General features: G+C 69.2%; 1 protein-coding gene across 1 annotated transcript in view; it reads left to right on the forward strand.

The window, feature by feature from the left end:
* Window positions 1-10,000, forward strand: part of LOC310923479 (uncharacterized protein) — a 76,492-nt gene that overhangs the window by 13,834 nt on the left and 52,658 nt on the right. The gene's annotated exons all lie outside the window — the stretch shown is intronic.

Raw genomic sequence — 10,000 nt, forward strand, 5'->3', positions numbered from 1 at the left:
TCTCCGCGGCAGGACTTGGTTCCTGCCTAGGGAAGCTGTGGGTAGACCTGCTCTCCGCGGCCGGCCTCGCTTCCGGGGTAGACCTGGTCTCCGCGGCCGGACTTAGTTCCTGCCTAAGGGAAGCGGTGGGTAGACCTGCTCTCGGCGGCCGGACTTAGTTCCTGCCTAGGGAGGCTGTGGGTAGACCTGCTGTCCGCGGCCGGCCTCGCTTCCGGGGTAGACCTGCTCTCCGCGGCCGGACTTGGTTCCTGCCTAGGGAGGCTGTGGGTAGACCTGCTCTCCGCGGCCGGACTCAGTTCCCGGCCGCTGGCTCCCGAGGTAGACCTGGTCTCCGCGGCCGGACTTGGTTCCTGCCTAGGGAAGCTGTGGGTAGACCTGCTCTCCGCGGCCGGACTTAGTTCCTGCCTAGGGAAGCTGTGGGTAGACCTGCTCTCCGCGGCCGGACTCAGTTCCCGGCCGCTGGCTCCCGAGGTAGACCTGGTCTCCGAGGCCGGACTTGGTTCCTGCCTAGGGAGGCTGTGGGTAGACCTGCTCTCCGCGGCCGGACTTAGTTCCTGCCTAAGGGAAGCGGTGGGTAGACCTGCTCTCCGCGGCCGGACTTAGTTCCTTCCTAGGGAGGCTGTGGGTAGACCTGCTCTCCGCGGCCGGACTTGGTTCCTGCCTAGGGAAGCGGAGGGTAGACCTGGTCTCCGCGGCCGGACTTAGTTCCTGCCTAGGGAGGCTGTGGGTAGATCTGCTCTCCGCGGCCGGACTTGGTTCCTGCCTAGGGAAGCGGAGGGTAGACCTGGTCTCCGCGGCCGGACTTAGTTCCTGCCTAGGGAGGCTGTGGGTAGACCTGCTCTCCGCGGCCGGCCTCGCTTCCGGGGTAGACCTGGTCTCCGCGGCCGGACTCAGTTCCCGGCCGCTGGCTCCCGAGGTAGACCTGGTCTCCGCGGCCGGACTTAGTTCCTGCCTAGGGAGGCTGTGGGTAGACCTGCTGTCCGCGGCCGGCCTCGCTTCCGGGGTAGACCTGGTCTCCGCGGCCGGACTTGGTTCCTGCCTAGGGAGGCTGTGGGCAGACCTGCTGTCCGCGGCCGGATTTAGTTCCTGCCTAGGGAGGCTGTGGGTAGAACTGCTCTCCGCGGCCGGACTCAGTTCCCGGCCGCTGGCTCCCGAGGTAGACCTGGTCTCCGAGGCCGGACTTGGTTCCTGCCTAGGGAAGCGGTGGGTAGACCTGCTCTCCGCGGCCGGACTTAGTTCCTGCCTAGGGAAGCTGTGGGTAGACCTGCTCTCCGCGGCCGTACTTAGTTCCTGCCTAGGGAGGCTGTGGGTAGACCTGGTCTCCGCGGCCGGACTTAGTTCCTGCCTAGGGAGGCTGTGGGTAGACCTGCTCTCGGCGGCCGGACTTAGTTCCTGCCTAGGGAGGCTGTGGGTAGACCTGGTCTCCGCGGCCGGACTTAGTTCCTGCCTAGGGAGGCTGTGGGTAGACCTGCTCTCCGCGGCCGGACTCAGTTCCCGGCCGCTGGCTCCCGAGGTAGACCTGGTCTCCGCGGCAGGACTTGGTTCCTGCCTAGGGAAGCTGTGGGTAGACCTGCTCTCCGCGGCCGGCCTCGCTTCCGGGGTAGACCTGGTCTCCGCGGCCGGACTTAGTTCCTGCCTAAGGGAAGCGGTGGGTAGACCTGCTCTCGGCGGCCGGACTTAGTTCCTGCCTAGGGAGGCTGTGGGTAGACCTGCTGTCCGCGGCCGGCCTCGCTTCCGGGGTAGACCTGCTCTCCGCGGCCGGACTTGGTTCCTGCCTAGGGAGGCTGTGGGTAGACCTGCTCTCCGCGGCCGGACTCAGTTCCCGGCCGCTGGCTCCCGAGGTAGACCTGGTCTCCGAGGCCGGACTTGGTTCCTGCCTAGGGAGGCTGTGGGTAGACCTGCTCTCCGCGGCCGGACTCAGTTCCCGGCCGCTGGCTCCCGAGGTAGACCTGGTCTCCGCGGCCGGACTTGGTTCCTGCCTAGGGAAGCTGTGGGTAGACCTGCTCTCCGCGGCCGGACTTAGTTCCTGCCTAGGGAAGCTGTGGGTAGACCTGCTCTCCGCGGCCGGACTCAGTTCCCGGCCGCTGGCTCCCGAGGTAGACCTGGTCTCCGAGGCCGGACTTGGTTCCTGCCTAGGGAGGCTGTGGGTAGACCTGCTCTCCGCGGCCGGACTTAGTTCCTGCCTAAGGGAAGCGGTGGGTAGACCTGCTCTCCGCGGCCGGACTTAGTTCCTTCCTAGGGAGGCTGTGGGTAGACCTGCTCTCCGCGGCCGGACTTGGTTCCTGCCTAGGGAAGCGGAGGGTAGACCTGGTCTCCGCGGCCGGACTTAGTTCCTGCCTAGGGAGGCTGTGGGTAGATCTGCTCTCCGCGGCCGGACTTGGTTCCTGCCTAGGGAAGCGGAGGGTAGACCTGGTCTCCGCGGCCGGACTTAGTTCCTGCCTAGGGAGGCTGTGGGTAGACCTGCTCTCCGCGGCCGGCCTCGCTTCCGGGGTAGACCTGGTCTCCGCGGCCGGACTCAGTTCCCGGCCGCTGGCTCCCGAGGTAGACCTGGTCTCCGCGGCCGGACTTAGTTCCTGCCTAGGGAGGCTGTGGGTAGACCTGCTGTCCGCGGCCGGCCTCGCTTCCGGGGTAGACCTGGTCTCCGCGGCCGGACTTGGTTCCTGCCTAGGGAGGCTGTGGGCAGACCTGCTGTCCGCGGCCGGATTTAGTTCCTGCCTAGGGAGGCTGTGGGTAGAACTGCTCTCCGCGGCCGGACTCAGTTCCCGGCCGCTGGCTCCCGAGGTAGACCTGGTCTCCGAGGCCGGACTTGGTTCCTGCCTAGGGAAGCGGTGGGTAGACCTGCTCTCCGCGGCCGGACTTAGTTCCTGCCTAGGGAAGCTGTGGGTAGACCTGCTCTCCGCGGCCGTACTTAGTTCCTGCCTAGGGAGGCTGTGGGTAGACCTGGTCTCCGCGGCCGGACTTAGTTCCTGCCTAGGGAGGCTGTGGGTAGACCTGCTCTCGGCGGCCGGACTTAGTTCCTGCCTAGGGAGGCTGTGGGTAGACCTGGTCTCCGCGGCCGGACTTAGTTCCTGCCTAGGGAGGCTGTGGGTAGACCTGCTCTCCGCGGCCGGACTCAGTTCCCGGCCGCTGGCTCCCGAGGTAGACCTGGTCTCCGCGGCAGGACTTGGTTCCTGCCTAGGGAAGCTGTGGGTAGACCTGCTCTCCGCGGCCGGCCTCGCTTCCGGGGTAGACCTGGTCTCCGCGGCCGGACTTAGTTCCTGCCTAAGGGAAGCGGTGGGTAGACCTGCTCTCGGCGGCCGGACTTAGTTCCTGCCTAGGGAGGCTGTGGGTAGACCTGCTGTCCGCGGCCGGCCTCGCTTCCGGGGTAGACCTGCTCTCCGCGGCCGGACTTGGTTCCTGCCTAGGGAGGCTGTGGGTAGACCTGCTCTCCGCGGCCGGACTCAGTTCCCGGCCGCTGGCTCCCGAGGTAGACCTGGTCTCCGAGGCCGGACTTGGTTCCTGCCTAGGGAGGCTGTGGGTAGACCTGCTCTCCGCGGCCGGACTCAGTTCCCGGCCGCTGGCTCCCGAGGTAGACCTGGTCTCCGCGGCCGGACTTGGTTCCTGCCTAGGGAAGCTGTGGGTAGACCTGCTCTCCGCGGCCGGACTTAGTTCCTGCCTAGGGAAGCTGTGGGTAGACCTGCTCTCCGCGGCCGGACTCAGTTCCCGGCCGCTGGCTCCCGAGGTAGACCTGGTCTCCGAGGCCGGACTTGGTTCCTGCCTAGGGAGGCTGTGGGTAGACCTGCTCTCCGCGGCCGGACTTAGTTCCTGCCTAAGGGAAGCGGTGGGTAGACCTGCTCTCCGCGGCCGGACTTAGTTCCTTCCTAGGGAGGCTGTGGGTAGACCTGCTCTCCGCGGCCGGACTTGGTTCCTGCCTAGGGAAGCGGAGGGTAGACCTGGTCTCCGCGGCCGGACTTAGTTCCTGCCTAGGGAGGCTGTGGGTAGATCTGCTCTCCGCGGCCGGACTTGGTTCCTGCCTAGGGAAGCGGAGGGTAGACCTGGTCTCCGCGGCCGGACTTAGTTCCTGCCTAGGGAGGCTGTGGGTAGACCTGCTCTCCGCGGCCGGCCTCGCTTCCGGGGTAGACCTGGTCTCCGCGGCCGGACTTGGTTCCTGCCTAGGGAGGCTGTGGGTAGACCTGCTGTCCGCGGCCGGCCTCGCTTCCGGGGTAGACCTGGTCTCCGCGGCCGGACTTGGTTCCTGCCTAGGGAGGCTGTGGGTAGACCTGCTGTCCGCGGCCGGACTCAGTTCCCGGCCGCTGGCTCCCGAGGTAGACCTGGTCTCCGAGGCCGGACTTGGTTCCTGCCTAGGGAGGCCGTGGGTAGACCTGCTCTCCGCGGCCGGCCTCGGTTCCTGCCTAGGGAAGCGGTGGGTAGACCTGCTCTCCGCGGCCGGACTTAGTTCCTGCCTAGGGAGGCGGTGGGTAGACCTGCTGTCCGCGGCCGGCCTCGCTTCCGGGGTAGACCTGGTCTCCGCGGCCGGACTTAGTTCCTGCCTAGGGAGGCTGTGGGTAGACCTGCTGTCCGCGGCCGGACTCAGTTCCCGGCCGCTGGCTCTCGAGGTAGACCTGGTCTCCGCGGCCGGACTTGGTTCCTGCCTAGGGAGGCTGTGGGTAGACCTGCTCTCCGCGGCCGGACTTGGTTCCTGCCTAGGGAGGCTGTGGGTAGACCTGCTGTCCGCGGCCGGACTTAGTTCCTGCCTAGGGAAGCGGTGGGTAGACCTGCTCTCCGCGGCCGGACTTAGTTCCTGCCTAGGGAGGCTGTGGGTAGACCTGCTGTCCGCGGCCGGACTCGGTTCCTGCCTAGGGAAGCTGTGGGTAGACCTGCTCTCCGCGGCCGGACTCAGTTCCCGGCCGCTGGCTCCCGAGGTAGACCTGGTCTCCGCGGCAGGACTTGGTTCCTGCCTAAGGGAAGCGGTGGGTAGACCTGCTCTCCGCGGCCGGCCTCGCTTCCGGGGTAGACCTGGTCTCCGCGGCCGGACTTAGTTCCTGCCTAAGGGAAGCGGTGGGTAGACCTGCTCTCCGCGGCCGGACTTAGTTCCTTCCTAGGGAGGCTGTGGGTAGACCTGGTCTCCGCGGCCGGACTTGGTTCCTGCCTAGGGAGGCTGTGGGTAGACCTGCTGTCCGCGGCCGGACTCAGTTCCCGGCCGCTGGCTCCCGAGGTAGACCTCCTGTCCGCGGCCGGACTTAGTTCCTGCCTAGGGAAGCGGTGGGTAGACCTGCTCTCCGCGGCCGGACTCGGTTCCTGCCTAGGGAAGCTGTGGGTAGACCTGTTCTCCCCGGCTCGCCTTCCCGCCTGCCCGCCAAAGCCCGGGTAGCCCGGCTTGTCCCCGGGAGGGAAGAGGAGAGTCTTCGGGAGCTGGCGGCGTTCCCGCCGCCTCCGTGCCCGAACGGACGGCGGCCCGGCTCCCGGCCTCGATTTTTACTTCGCTCGCTCCCTTTCCCTGCTCCTCGCCCTGCCCCCGCTGTCGCTGGGCCAACTGCGTTCGTTGACGGGAGAAGAGCCGGGGGCGGGAAAAGTTTGAAAGTGGCGCCAGGGAGGCTGACGGTGGAGGGCGGGGCGCCCCCAACCGCTGAGGGGGGCGGGAGACGGCTGAAGGCAGCGCCAGGGAGGCTGACGGCGGAGGGCAGGGCGCCCTCCACCGTCGATGGGCGGCCGCGACAGCCGAGGCAGGGGCGGGGGCGGGGAGAGAGGGCATGCGAGAGTATGCGTGGGTGGATGGGTGCGTGCGCGTGTGCCTGCGTGCGCCCGTCTGTGGCGCTGTTGGCCGGAGTGGGGGGGTGGCCCGTCCGAGAGGGCGGCATCGGGATGTGAGCGTGTCGAGTGGGGGAGTCCGTCTCCGTCTGTGTGAAGGCGGGCTGAGGGCCGGCGGCCTCGTGCCGGCCCCGGGCGCCGCGGCCTCGGGTCCCAGCGGCCCGCTAGCCCCGCGCCGAGGGCCGAAGACCTCGGCGGACCGTGAAAGAACCGGCCCGAAAGCGGCCGCCCGCTTGCCGGCCGCCCGGCCACGGCCCCTGTCGGTGGGGGGAAGGGGCGAGGCGAGGCGAGCCGCGCCGGGTTCGGCCGCCCGTCCCTGCTGCCCCTCCCCGCTGTTCCCCCATAGGTTCTGGTGCAGGGGGGGGAGGGGGGGGGTGGGGGAAGGGGCGCCGTTTTGGTGGTTCGGCGCGTGAGCGGGCCGAGGGCAGGGCGCAGCCTGCCCAATCAGCTCGGCCGGGAGCGGTCCGGGCGCGAAAAGAAAACAGCTCGGGTTTGCCGAGCTCGTTTTCTTCCTGAAACCTTTCTTGTTGCGAGTGAGTGGGAGAGCCGTTCTTCCAGGAAATGAAAAAAAACCAAAAAAACCCCCTCAAAAAACCAAACCAAACCAAACCAAACCAAACCAAACAAAACAAAAAAAAAAAACAAAAAAAAAAAAAACAAAAAACAAACAAACAAAAAAAAATCAAACCAAACCAAAACAAAAAAAACCCCCAAAATCTCCCCAAAAACCCCAACAACAACAACAACAAAAATAACCCCCCCAAAAAACCAAACGAGCAAATGAAAAGCAGGGGGTGGGGGAGCGAGGATTTTGTCGAAAATAGGTTGTGGTCTTGAAAGCGGGTTGGTTGGGTGGGCGGGAGGGGGGCCACTGGAGCCATCCGGCTGGGCGGCGCTACGAGGCTGTGAGCTTTCCTCCGGCTGCGGGGTGGCAGCGGGACGCCTCGTCTAGCCGGCCCCGGGGCGTAGGTGCAGCGCTTTGGCGGCGTGAAATGGCAGGGTGAACCGGTAGCCCCCCCACCCAGTCCGGGACGAACACGTCTACCCCGCTCCGGGCGCGGCCTGGGGACGCCAGGTCTACCCGGCTCCGGGGCGGCGCCGCGGCGCTCGCCGGCCGCCTGCAGAGAGGTCGGCGCGGCGCCGCGGCGGCGCGCGTCGCGGGGCGAACAGGTCTACCCCGCTCCGGGCGCGGCCTGGGGACGCCAGGTCTACCTCTCTCCGGGGCGGCCCCGGGACGCCAGGTCTACCTCTCTCCGGGGCGGCCCCGGGACGCCAGGTCTACCCCGCTCCAGGGCGGCCCCGGGACGCCAGGTCTACCTCTCTCCGGGGCGGGCCCGGGACGCCAGGTCTACCCCGCTCCGGGGCGGGCCCGGGACGCCAGGTCTACCCCGCTCCGGGGCGGCCCCGGGACGCCAGGTCTACCCCGCTCCGGGGCGGCCCCGGGACGCCAGGTCTACCCGGCTCCGGGGCGGCGCCGCGGCGCTCGCCGGCCGCCTGCAGAGAGGTCGGCGCGGCGCCGCGGCGGCCCGCGGTCGCGGGGCGAACAGGTCTACCCCGCTCCGGGGCGGCCCCGGGACGCCAGGTCTACCCCGCTCCGGGGCGGCCCCGGGACGCCAGGTCTACCTCTCTCCGGGGCGGCCCCGGGACGCCAGGTCTACCCCGCTCCGGGGCGGCCCCGGGACGCCAGGTCTACCCCGCTCCGGGGCGGCCCCGGGACGCCAGGTCTACCCGGCTCCGGGTCGGCGCCGCGGCGCTCGCCGGCCGCCTGCAAAGAGGTCGGCGCGGCGCCGCGGCGGCCCGCGGTCGCGGGGCGAACAGGTCTACCCCGCTCCGGGGCGGCGCCGGGACGCCAGGTCTACCTCTCTCCGGGGCGGCCCCGGGACGCCAGGTCTACCTCTCTCCGGGGCGGCCCCGGGACGCCAGGTCTACCTCTCTCCGGGGCGGCCCCGGGACGCCAGGTCTACCCCGCTCCGGGGCGGGCCCGGGACGCCAGGTCTACCCAGCTCCGGGGCCCGCCGCGGCGCTTGCCGACCCCTTCGAGAGAGAGGTCGGCGGGGCGGCGCGGCGGCCCGCGGTCGCGGGGCGAACAGGTCTACCCCGCTCCCGGGCGGCCCGGGGACGTCAGGTCTACCCGGCTCCGGGGCCTGCCGCGGCGCTCGCCGGCCGCCTGCAGAGAGGTCGGCGCGGTCCTGCGGCGGCCCGCGGTCGCGGGGCGAACAGGTCTACCCCGCTCCGGCGGGACTTGGGTGGACTGCCGCGGGTGGCCGGGTAGACCGGCTCTCCCCACCGCGCCTGGAAGTTCACCAAGGGGTCGCTGTTTTGGGCTGCCTCCGGTTACGTCTTGGTCGGCGGCGGCGTGCGCCAGGGCGCCCCCCCGGTCACGTTCCACTCGTCGTCTTGCGGGCGTCCGCCGTCCCGGACTCGTCTGTCCGTATTGTGGGAGCGAGTTGACGGGCCGCATCCCCGCAGGCTGTCCCGTGCCTGTGTCCGAAGCGGGCCGAGAGGCGACGGCCGCGCGTGCGGCCGCCGGCGCGAAGGAAAGCGCCGCCCGAGGTGTGGGACGCGAGTCGCGTGGCTCCGTTCCGGTTCCCGTCGTGCCCTGGGGAGAAGGGTACAGAGGAGTTGAGATGGCGAGAGAGAGAAAAAGCCGCGCGAGCGCGTCCCGCTCCGGCCCGGCTGCTGCCGGCTTCGCGAAGGGGGCGAGGGCCCCTCCCTGTGTTCCCTCCGGGCCAGATACGATGGTGTCGGGCGAGGCGGCGGCGCCTCGTCCCTTTGCTGCTCGGCCTTAAGCCGAGGCCCCGCTCCGGCCGCGGGTGCTTTTTTTTTTTTTTTTTTTTTCGGCCCCGCCCGTCCGTCCGCTTTGCGGTGGTGGCCGGCGGCTTTTGAAGGGTCGGCGCGGCCGGGGCTCTGTGGCGTCGAGACCGCTGAGGCCTCTTTCCCCCGGCCTTTTTCCCCCAGAAAGCCCCGAGGACGGGCCCGGTTCGCCGAGGTGGCGGCGCCTCGTTCCCCGCTCCTCCCGACTTGTTTGCCCAGCGTGTGTGTCGTCCGTGTCGGAAGCGCCGCGGGGACGTCCCGTGGGGCGTGCGGCCTTGCCTCGGCCTGTGCCGGTTGCTCGAGGGGCTCGGTGACCGGGAAAGTCGCCCGACCAGTTGTTGGGGCCGGGGTGGCGGCACCCCGTCCCTTCCCGAGCCGTGTGTTGTTGTTGTCCCCCTTCCTCGGCCTTAAGCCGGGGACCCGCGGAGCGGGCGGAATGAATTTCGTGTGGCTGGCGGCCGGCCGCGGCGGCCGGGCCGCCCTGGCCTGCGGACCGGAACCCGACAGAGAGAGAGAGAGAGAGCCCCGGGAAATGTCGCGGGCGGGGCGGCGGCGCCCCGCTCTCCCTTCGGTCGTGACCGGCGCGGTCGAGCCACTATGCCGGGGCGGCCCGTGGTGTCTGGCCTGCCCCGGCTGCCGTGGTTGCCGGCGGGACTGGGTCCTTTTTTTCAACCGGGTCCGCTTCTTAGGCCGGTGGGCGGAGTGGGGGGCGCCCGCCTTGGCCTGGTTTTCTTTTTTTTTTTTTTTCCTCGTGGCCCTAAGCCGCGGCACCGAGAAGCGTGCGCGACGAAAGGGTCGTGGGCCCGTGCCAGCCGAAGGCCGAGCGAGAAAGAAAAAAAGCGGTGGTCGAGGTGTGGGGCGCAAAGAACGGAGCAAAGAGAGAGAAAGAAGGGCGGCGTTACGAGAGAGGCGCGGGCCTCATTTTCCACCTTCCCCCACCTCTCCCCGGGCCCGCGACCCCCGTGGCCTAGCACGGGTCGTGTTGACGCGCTTGTGTGTGCTTTTTTTTTTTTTGCCGACCCCCCCCCCCGGCTTTTCCGGGGGGGGGAGAGCCGATCGCTGCGAGGCCGGCCGAAAGCCGGTGGCCCGTGGTGGCGTGGTCGGTGGCACCCTCTCGCACGCTCGGCTGGGTTCCCCGGCGGCGGGGAACCCGTGTGCCGCCCGTTGTCTCGCTGAGGGGAAGCGTCGTCCGCAGCTGCGCCGGGTGGGTGGCGGCACCCCCCGTGCCTCGTCCTCCGCTGCGACCGAGCCGGGCCGGGCGAGCCCGCGCGGCCGGCTGCCGCTGCCGTTGTCCCAGGACTCGCGGCCGTGTTGGGGGAGAGGGGGGCCCCGCCCGTGGCCCCTTTCTCTCTGCGGCTGCTTTTCTGATCGATGAGGCTTTTCGGGTCGCGTCGGAGAG

Source organism: Zosterops lateralis (genome assembly GCF_965231275.1).
Source record: "Zosterops lateralis genome assembly, contig: HAP1_HAP1_SCAFFOLD_63, whole genome shotgun sequence".
NCBI lineage: Eukaryota > Metazoa > Chordata > Aves > Passeriformes > Zosteropidae > Zosterops > Zosterops lateralis.